This window comes from Corylus avellana, chromosome ca1, assembly GCF_901000735.1.
Source record: "Corylus avellana chromosome ca1, CavTom2PMs-1.0".
In the NCBI taxonomy this organism is placed as follows: domain Eukaryota; kingdom Viridiplantae; phylum Streptophyta; class Magnoliopsida; order Fagales; family Betulaceae; genus Corylus; species Corylus avellana.
This window is the reverse complement of record NC_081541.1, coordinates 41939660-41951188: the sequence shown is the minus strand read 5'-3', so window position 1 is coordinate 41951188 and position 11529 is coordinate 41939660.

Below are 11529 nucleotides of genomic sequence, written 5' to 3'. Positions count from 1 at the left end.
TATCTCCATGGTCTAATTTGGGTTTTTAAGGATATACTTTGCGTTTGATATTGGGCCATAGTCCACACTAGTTGAAGTTTCAAGTGGAAGTCAAGTCAGGAGTAATTTGTTTCCAAAAAAACAACAAATCTTGGGCATAATTGATGAGTTTGTGACTAAGCAATGTGCTGGCCACGTCATCTTTTTTCTTTTCTTTGTTTTTATTTTTATTATTATTATTTTTTGTTCTCCCTTTTGGGCGTGTAATCAATAACCTTTCACACAAGGTGCGACCATGAGCCATTTTGAAGAAACTTTACCCTACCGCCAGCTTATTATTACTATTCATCAGCAGCATTTATTGAATCATTGATTTCAACATTTATTTGTTTTTAATAAAAACGTTATTTTCATACCAATAATTGTCAGTTTCACACTATTCCTACTTAATTTTATGTTGAGATTTACAGTGAATTTCACCGAAGGGTGTAAACGAGCTGAGTTTGAGCGGATTTTTCTTGTTTGAGATAGCTCTTATATTTATTTTTTTTTTATTATAAATTTAAATTTTAAGTACTCTTAAATGGCTCAATAATCCAGCTTGTATATGAGCATTTACTTAGCCTGGCTAACTGAATATAAAGCCTAAGTCAAGACATCAAGACACTTGGTTTCGAAGAGAGAAGATATTCATCATTTTATAATAAAAAGATGCTATTAGGAAAAAAAAAATCATCAATTTTTAATATTAATATGAGCAACTATATGAACAACTACTGAGTCGAGCTGAGTTTGCTTCATTTAATATTTGAGCCAGTATTTATGTTCACGAAACGCTTCATTTAATAATTGAGTCGAGCTTATACGAGCCGATCCCAAGCTCGCCCACAAATGGCTTGTTCGTTTAACACCCCTAATGGCCATATATACATATTTGAATAACATAAACTCATAAATAATTTGTTTTAGAGTGTGTTTAGCCCTGCAACTTCAAAGGTCAAATGTGGTTTTTTCAAACAAATTATATCGCAAAAAGTGTCCTATTTGGAGAAAAAAAAAAATTATGGTTTGCAAAATGTGAAAAAAAATCTACATTTTTGCACAACAGACAATGGAGTGTATTTTTTAAAAAAATAGTAATACTACATATCATACAAACATCCTACAAAAGTGAATATTTTTATCTCACAATACTCTTGTGACAATTATTCCAACTAATCCTTTTTCTTTTTTCTTTTTCAACAAGAATTGATTTAAGAGTTGCTTGGATCTGCCACATGATTGATATTGTGAAATAGTTGTGGGTTAATATGTAGTTTCAAGCATTTTTTTTTTTTTTTTTTTTAACAAGGGCTACTAGACCTTGCCACCAGGCAAAACTAGCAATTGAAGTTTCGAGGGCAAGACTAAAAAAGAATTTGGGGGGAGGGGGGATAAAATTTTAATTTTAAAAAAATTTTAAAAGGCAATTTTGAAATTTTTTTAAGAAAACATGGTGCCTTGGAGGCCTCACCATGTAGATCAGCCATTGCTTGCCACATCAGTTTTGTATGATATTTGAGTGGTATGCAACATTATTCATTTTAAAAACGCACAAAGATTTAACCACATATTTTATCAAATATTTAATTGCATTTTTAAAAAGCGTATTTTCAATAACTGCACTTTGAAATTGCTATTTCTTTAAAAAAAAAAATCCACTAGATCAAACTAACACTTTCTAAAATCATCATATCAAATATATTATTTATTCTAAAATCTCCACTTCCAAAACCCTTGAAGAAATTTTGGTACTTCCCAAAATTGGGATCCCTATTCCTTGTAGTTATGAATTGAAAGTTCCAAGTTTGTTTAGCACAAAAACTTCTAGCTATGCTTCTTGAGTATTCCATGAATGATATGATAATGAACTTACCAACCCTTCTTTCTCTCTCTCTCTCTCATCAAGAAGAGCATAAAAAATAAAAAAATAAAAAAAATAAAAGAATAAAGGTGAAGCTATGGCCCTCATTAAGTGCAGGATTCACAGCTAATAAGAGAGAAGACTTGCTGAAAAAGGCATTTGTGGACCAAGTTGAAGTGAGAAAGGAATCATGAAAGAAGCCATGTTTGAATGCCTCCTCTCCTTTTCCTAATTCCAATACACCATAAAACCCCACACTTTCAAACCTCTAATTTTGCCTACTTTTCAAAAAGCAAGGGGACACAACTCCCATGCCCCCACCACCACCTTCTTTTTTGGAGGTTTTTAAGCCATTGATGAGTTTCAAGGGGATTTTCAGCTAATCATTCCAATCACCAACTATGCTGATCAAACCTTTCATGACAACTTGTCCATTTGATCGTGACCATCGACGGCCAAAGATTACCCAATCATCATCCCCATCATCCATCTAGATTCTTGCCACCTCATCTTTTTCAATTAAATATATATATATTTTGTCATGTGTCATCGGATTCGACTTTCTACGCGTGTTGTGTTTATATGTTTATTTTACCTCGTAATTACAACTTCAATTTGTCTAAACTCTGTGACATTACCGGATTAGATACTGTGCATCTCGGAATTCAATGAGTGCAGCTTGGAGATTACTTTGGTCAATTTTTGTTAGGTACTTTTTATTATTATTATTATTATTTTAAATATATATATTCTCACAGCCAGCAGCAGATTTTCTATAATCCATTTTCTTTTTTATGTTTAGAGAAAATTTTTTTTAAAAAAAGCTCACATCAGAAGCCCTAAATGATTTTTTTTATAGGAAATCAAAAAGTAGTTTTATTCCCTAAATTGAGAAAAAATGGTTGGGAAGCTACTGCTAGTGGTTAACATGGTATCAGAGTCAAAGGTCCTGAAATTGAACATTGACTCCATCAAATCACCTTCTATTTAAATTAAATATTTTATGTGTTCGGTTTCACCTATTAAAAGAGAATTTGGACCCACGTAAGAGGGCCATGAGGAGGAGTATTAAAGTAATGATTAAGTTATTAAATTTAATTTTTCCTATCAACTTAAGCTTTTTGATGTAAGTGATAATTTAACAATTTAGGCTACTCGTATTTTACTTGCCGCTACTACGAGAATCATGCATGATGATCTTAGTAGAGCCAAAGAGGGCTTCTTCAAGCAAGAGTTTAAGGTGGAATAATAGTTAAAATTGGGGGTACTAGGGGTCCGTTTGGTATAGGCATGTTATTATAACAAAAATTAATTGATGTGAAGAAAAAAAAAAAAAAAGTAAGAATGTTTGGTATGAAAAAATTAAAAAATAAATTTTTTTATAGTTATTTTTTATTTGAATAATGATAAAAAGTAGTTAATATGATGTAAAAAATAAAAATGCTGATAGTTTAATTGTTTTTTTGATAAATAGGCAAATTGGTTGCTATTGCCAAACACAGCCTTGAGCATTAAATTATTCTTGCGGGGCTATGAAGAATCACCAAAGTAAAAGTAAGATCATGTCAGTATGTAAGGAAGATGGGACAAGAGTAGAGGATCCTACCCAAGTCAAGGAATAAATAGTGAACTGCCGTCCAACAGAAATTGTGTCATGTGACCCGCGCGTGACATTTTTGAACATTCCATCATATTAACTTTTGACATTTAATATTTATTTAGCAATATTGTGGGAGGTAAGACACATGAATGTCTATTCTTTTAGGAAAATGTTTGGAATATTAAATTAACGTGATAATTCATAGTTAGATAATTAGTTAAATGATTAAGAGTGTATAGTTGACAAGTTAGGTACTAAATAATTAAATTAAGGGAAAACTTCGCAAAGCTGCTTTTGAACTTCCAACTGTTTTGACATTACTCTTTAAAGTTCAAAAACTCTCAATTTCACAATTCCAGCTCCTAATGCAATCTCTTCCCTCGAGCATTAAAACAGACAGTAAAAAGGATAAAATGACCTTTATACCCTTAAACTTTTATAAAATTTTAAATTTACTCTTAATTTACCCAATTTGTTTTTTTTTAGAAAACAAAAATTGGAGTCTATTTTAGTATTTTTCATTGCTTCCATTAGAATTTAACGCAAAATCCTAATAGATGGGGTAGATTGCATCAAATTAAACGTTTGAAGTATGAAATTGAAAGTTTTTGAACTGGGGGGTCTTTTCAAAACGTGTAAAAGTTCAGAGGTCTTTTGTGAAATTTTTCCTTAAATTAATAGATCATATCTTTTTTACTTAATCATTTAACTAATTATAGAGTATTACCACGTCGTTATAATAAAAACCATAATTCTCTTGCCATTGCTCATTCTTTTAACTTGTATCCTTTTGATAGAATAAGTTGGAGACTAAAAAGGGCATAAAACTTGAACCATACAAACTCAAACTTAAACTTAAACCAATTTTAGAATCCAAGCTTGTAAGAAGGAAATCATGCCGATTGACATCCATTCAAATATGTAGGTGTTGAAGAAGATGGGGATTAATTAGCAATCATCCACCTCTCTCTCAGCCATCTCCAATCAAATTGTATATACATCATACATGCATGGCTACATGGCTACATGGCTACATGCATGAGGAGTCATTTTCATTTGAATTCAGGAAAGTCCTAATATTTTTCATGAATGTGACATATCATCATGGGTGGCTCCATTGTGCCTTCAAGACATATAAGCATGATGGACAATGACTCATTGCACCTGTGCATCATCAAGCATTGGAAGTACATTCTTAGTTATTGTTCACGTTTCTGTAAATAGAAAATTTGTTAGGGTTTATGTCCCTTCGAAGGCTCCAACTACGCAGAGACTGAATTAGAGGGGGGCCAGTGAGGACCATGGCTCCCTCTTCCTTCTAATTGTAAATTTATAAGGAAAACTTGTAATGTAATGTATTTGTCTTCTATAATGGTAGCTCAGTTTGGAGGAAAACTTGTTCATAGTTACCGAGTGATTAACTCCCGAGAGATTAGAAAGGTGAACCGGTTTGGATTTTGTTTTCAAAAGCATTTTTCAATTTTTCAATTTACTTAGGAACGAAAATATAATTTCTCATAATAAAAAAGTCAAAGATGCATAATGGGTCAACCCACCGAAACTGGTAGAAGCGCTAACGACCTATGATTGAAGGGGATTAAAGGTTGGCATCCCATGACTAGAGCATAGAGCGGCCGAAAGCCTACGACCCAAATAGCTTGGCAAAGACTGAGTGCACCCTCACCAAGGTCCATCACTCGGCGGAAAATTGAAGACTCCGCCAATTCAGCCAACAGTCTGCTCATGCCATGCGCTTCCCTAAAAACTTGGAAAATGAATCCCCACGCCAAGGTGAGAATTCTTAAAACCCCATAACGGGGTGCTAGGGAGTTGGGACCAAGGCCTATAAAAGAGAAAATGTGGGCATTCATTCCGATATGCTTAATTGACCCCCATCATGGACACCAAAATTAACTTGAATGTAGTAGTGATCTCCAAAAGGTAGCTCAAAAGGCTACGCTTTATAAAGCGAAGGTCTCTAGTTTAAATTTCTCTTCCTTCTTTTGTTTGAACATGTTAAAAAAAAAAAACTTGAGTGTAAAAGTGGTCTCGCCATATCAACCACCGACAAACCCTCTAACCTCATACTTCTTTGCATATCCTCCCCTACTAGCGGCGGCGTGTGGTTGATATTAACCGTAAATATTTATAACCGGGAGCCCTCCCTCTAGTCCCATCATCAATCATCATCCCCTGTTCTGCAGAATTATTTATAAAAATAGGATAATTTGATTATTTTTGTTCTTTTGAAGGCAGCTTTTACATGAAAAATTATCCTAAGGATATGCATTATCATGGTCATAAGGAAAGAAAAAAAAGAGGTTGAGGACTGAGAGGCAGAGGAGATTGTCCCGAGCGGCTACACAATGGGCCAGCAGAGGAGTGGAAAGGGCAGTGGAAGCTGACCACTCACTCTGACTTTCCCTGCCATAGGACTCCCTCATTCGTCGCCATCGAACCGTTCTGACGCAGTGCTTTTATTTTTTTGTCAATTATCGACTGCAACGCCGGACACTGATTGACCATGCACGCGCGCACACGTCCTTTTCATTGAAATGTTCAAATTCACCATCGTCTTGAGGGTGCATATTCTGCTTGCAGATGCAGTGTCTCCAAGTGCTTTTGGAGTTTTTTGGAATTTAACAGTGTATCATTTTTCTGTCCCCTTTTCATGCCTGCCCCCATTACTGATAAAGGAGGAGCTTTCAGTCTTTGATAGTTCATGGTTGGCAACCCATAAGAGGAATTTTGACACGACCCTGCCCAATGCCCAGGAGAGCCATCTCTAAATACCCATATATAATCACCAATTTTTTACCCTCTCAACATAAAATTAGTGAATTCGGTTAAGAAATTTAACCCGTATAAATAAATGAGTCAGATTATCATCCCTTAACACGATTCGAATCAAACACCCAATATAAGGGTTGGTAATTTTTTACAGAATCAATACAATACAAAATTTAGCGAGTTAGGGTTAAAGGATTCTAACCCGTTTAATTAAATTGGTTGAATTATGTGCGTGAACACGATTTGAACCCAACACAAATTTAGAGGAGCAGATGTTAAAGCTTAGACTTATTTCTTCTTGTTGAACACTTCTTAGAAACCTATTAGAAAACAAGATAATAACCTATAAATTACCAAGATATATGTGCTTTTCTTTCTTGTTTTAAATCCCTTAAAAAACTAACCATACTTATATTTAATCCCATTGATTTCCACAAAATTTATCTTTCAAATGAAGGCTTTATATTTTTATTGAATAAAGATTAATAAAGAAAAAAAGTTTTTAGCTGCAGCCTCTTGAAAGGAAAGAAAGTTGACAAGGGAGATTGTTACTCTCATTATGTAGCCTATCATTACTGTTAATTTTACAGAATTATTATATAATTTATCTATTTTTAAAGAACTTTATGTTTTTCAATGTATTAAAGTCAGCAATAGTTATATTATAATACTTACCATAAATAAGGTAATAGTATAGTCAAAGAGGGAATCTAGGGCCAGGGGACCATCCTCTGTTTTGATTCTGTTTTATTTAAATAAGTTTATCCAAAAATTCATTGCTTTAAATAATTTTTTATTATCTTAAAAATTAAGTTTGACACCTCGTTCATGCTTTAATCCCGATAGAAACTCTTGTTTCCATGCACAGCCAATACTATGGCCATTATGATGGAACGTATAACCATACCACAACCGTTAGCACTAGATATTCTAAAATTACATAATTTAAGCTATTTTTAGGTATTAAAACGCTTGAAAAATGCTACTTATTAAAAATGTGGCATTTTATCAAGGTAATCGAAAAAAAATTTCTTCTCAAAAATCTTTATTTTCACTTTTGTAAAGACTAAAGACGCTTCTATCAAATCTTTCTTACAAAATAAAGAGCAATAACTTGATGAAAATATATTCAATTCTCAACCGTAACATACCATATTTTTAATATGTGTAATTTTTCAAGCATTTCGATGCCTAAAAATAACTAAAATTGTGTAATTTAAGAAACAATAAATTCTCAAAAAATTATTATTATTATTATTGCAAAAACCACCGGCCAAGCATTAAAGCATCCATCAAAGCTTTATTCAAAGCTAGAGTGGTTTAAACTTCCCCAATCACGTACTTTTCCATCATAAATATTAATGGTTGAGATCTAGATGTAGCTCTTATTTTTAATTTGTCATTTTAAATTTTCATCACTTCACCAACTATTAGGTAACATTAACATTTCAATGTTTATGCTACAAACACGTGGCAACAATTTTATTTATTTATTTATTTTAACAATATTACAAACAAAAGTTTTCTCAATGATTATCATGATTGTTTCCCAACTCATGAAATGTATGCAAAAGCAATGGAATGGGGTCATTTTTTATTTAATATATATATATTTTTTATTTCATTTCTTCTAGTTAACTAATAGTATAAGATCCTTTCCCCTACTTAATAATTACAGTTTATTTATTTATTTATTTTTATTTTTTATGGTTTGTAGATCAAGGCAACTACATTACACAATAAATCTAATAGAGAACTATACTAGATGAACATTATTGTGATCATAATAACAAAATAACTTTAAATCAATGACAAAGTTTTGTTCTAACTCAATCTTTCACATCAACATGACAACATATGTGTTTTAACGTTTAAGTATGCGATTTTCATGTACATTTTTATTATGATTAATAATCACATACTCTAAAGACAGATACCAAATTAATAAATTGAACTAAAAAATTTGCCTACCCTAATTTGGAACAAACATTTTATCCTCTAACTTACCAATCAAAAAAAAAAAAACATATTTTCAACACTATTATCAAACATATTTTATATTATCACTTTTTATTATTATTTAAAGAAAAAAAAATACACAAACAAAAGAATGTTGAAAAGCAAATCCGGTTTGCCTCATATCTTTCTTTTACCCTTTTTTTTTTTTTTTTTTTAAATGAAATTGAGTTTTTGTTTTCTTGTAAACCCACTATTTTAGTCTTGAGAGTTGAGAGGCACATGGATTAGTTAGAGTACATCGCACTCACTTGTGCAAATACTACATAACACCTACGGTAGTGGTCAAGATTGATCAAAAAGCAATAGGAATTCCACAATAAGAAGTGGGGTCCATGTGGGGCCTATAAGGTGGACCCTAGCTTTCATCTTTTTGTGTTGAATCATGGTGCTCTAAGGCATCATTGTTACATCCACACACATTTATTAGCAATTAATTATTACCAATTTGTTTCAGAAAAAAAGAATGAAAGTAAAAAAAAAAAGGATAATAAAGAAAATTGGGAAGCGATTCTAATCATCTCATAACTCATCACCTCATAGTGGGAGCCTTTCCTCACGCTCTCTTATGGTGCGTGAATGAGGTTTGTATATAAAATATTATATAGAAAAAAAAAAATTATAATTAAATTTGATCCTTATAGAGGTGAAAGTATTTTGTGAAAAAGAAAAAGAAAAAAAATTATTTTTATTCTAAAGGTGAAAATACAATTAAAATGGGAAATAATGACACCCTTTGTTATTATTTTTTTTAATATTTAATATTTTTATTTTAAAAAACAAAAAACAATCTAAACACTCATAAACAAATTTTAACATTGACTTGGGTTTATTTTTCAAAGTTCACAAAAAGTCATTAAACCCTATTTTTCCCTCAAATTATGTGATTTTTTTTAATTTTTTTTTTCCCTAATTGAAAGAGGGAAAATGACTATTGAGGAAGATCTTTTTCATTTCTGATCCAAATAGAAGAGAGAATAGGCGATCTTGTGGGAATGCTTAAGTTAGAGTATGTGCCCGAAAGTTGGCACTACGAGACACCTTCAAAGCATTCCAGCTTTGAAAGAAAGCTAAAACTCTAATATCAAAAATACAATTAGCCAAGTTCAAAGAAAAAAAGAGAGAAGTGTTGTTAATAGCTAACACCACTAGGAGAGCGTCTCCTTCCAAAGAAAGAAAATTACTACCAAAAGAGGCTGCCAGTCGAGTAGTCAGCAAGGCAGCAAGGGCCTCTTCTTTCTTTTTCTTTCTCTCGCAAATAGTAAGAAAAATAGCAAAAATAAAAAATGCTAAGCATAATATAAGTGCTTTGAAAATTTAAATAACTAAAATAGAAAAAAATAATTTTTGAACTAAAATATAGAGTAAATTTGTTTAGTATGATGTGAATGTTACTAATTAAACAATACCACTAAACTAGTTTTTTTTTTTATGAACTAAATTATATTTCCTTATCTCAATATCTCTTTTACCTTTTTTTTTTTTCTTTTTTCTTTTGATATGTCTGCACAAGAAGGAGGAGAAAGATTCAAACTAGTGACCTTTACTTCATTAAGTGTGATTTCAGCCGATTGAACTACCTATTAAAGACAATATCTATTCTACCTAAAGAGAAAAACAAATCTAGTTGGCATTTGCCATTGAACTCAAAACACGCGCCGTTATTCCGCGTGGCCATTGCAAAACAAAAAGTAAAAATCCAAACCCGCTCCATGGAATCACGGTGATGACAAAAATCAAACATAGACCTTGAAAAGAAATGTAGCTCAAAGAAGGAACACACCTGGCCCCACCGCAGGGCCCACGCGCCCCCCACCGCAGGACCCCACAACTCTCTCTCTCTCTCTCTCTTGCTCACTCTCTTTCTCTCTCTGCTACTGTAACACATGAGTCTCGCTGCAAAAAGTGCGCAGCGCAAAGAAAGAAAAATGGTGTACTACGACTACTGCAAGAAAAGCAAAAGCTGAGGCACAAACCATACGAAGAACATTAAAAAACCGCCATCAGAAAAAGCGTTTTTATTCTTGCAGAGCACCCTTATGCCTCTATAGAATAGAATGGAGAGAGAATTGTACTGCGAAGTGGTTGTTAGTGTGTGAGAGGGAGAGAAAGAAAAAGGGTTTTACAGAGAGGTCTGAGCTCGAGCAGGCTCTACACCGCTCGGGCTCTACAAAGGAATTCTGGGTCTGTGCCAACTTTTTCACCATTTATTTAGAGAGAGAGAGAGAGAGGTTTTAGTTAAAGAAGAAGAAGAAGAAGAAGCGAAGATTGTTGGTGTTATGGTTGTACAGGGTGGGGTGGCGTGTCCATACGGATTTTCAGGTTCTTTGTGTTTCACTGCTGGTGGGTTCTCTCTATCTCTGCTTTTGAAATGTTAGTTTTGGTTCTTAGTTGTTTTGCTTTTCTGGGACTTGGAGATCTCTCTCTGACTTCTTCTTCTTCGTCTTCTTCTTTTATATTTTTAGAAAATTTGTTTATTTGTTTGGGAGGTTTTTCGTGGAAGTGAAGGGATTATGTGGGGAATGTGCTCTAATGGAATAGCGAAAACATAGGGAATTTTGCGTTTTCTGCTTTTCTCAGCTCGTGGGTTTTGCTTTTCTGGTGTTTTTGTTTTTTTTTAAAAAAACTTTTTTATTAATTTGGGAGGTTTTTTTTTTCAGCCTATGTTTTTTGTGTGATGTCGTATATGATTCTGTCATAGAGATTCTTGTGAGTGAAGTTAGGGACTTGATGAATCTTTCATATGATTTTAGTTGCTTGATCTGGAGGGTTTTCTGAGAATCTTGCAAATTGGGGCTTTCTGCTTAATGGTTTTGCAGTTCAAGTCTCTCAAAGTAAAGGGTCAGTGTGGGTTTTGAATTTATTTGATATCATGCATCCACAAAGCTCATTCGCATTCAATAATTGCTTACTCTTTGATGTCCAATAGCTGCTTTTTCATGGATTCTTTTTCTCTTTGCTTTATTGTGCTGCTATATGTTATCTTGTAATTTAGGGAACCTGATCAACATAAACAGATTTTAGTTTCTCACCTTGTAAAACGCTTTCTTGGCAACCAAATGGAGGGTAAGGCTATAGATTTGCCCAAGTGCCTCTTGGATTTCTTATATATGTTTATTTATTAATGGCACCTAAGCAATGAAACGAAAAATGCTTTATTAGGTAATGGTTGTGCAGGCTATAACTTTTATGATAATGGTGTTTCACTGATTAGAAAGAAAGTTTGCATTCATGAATAGTC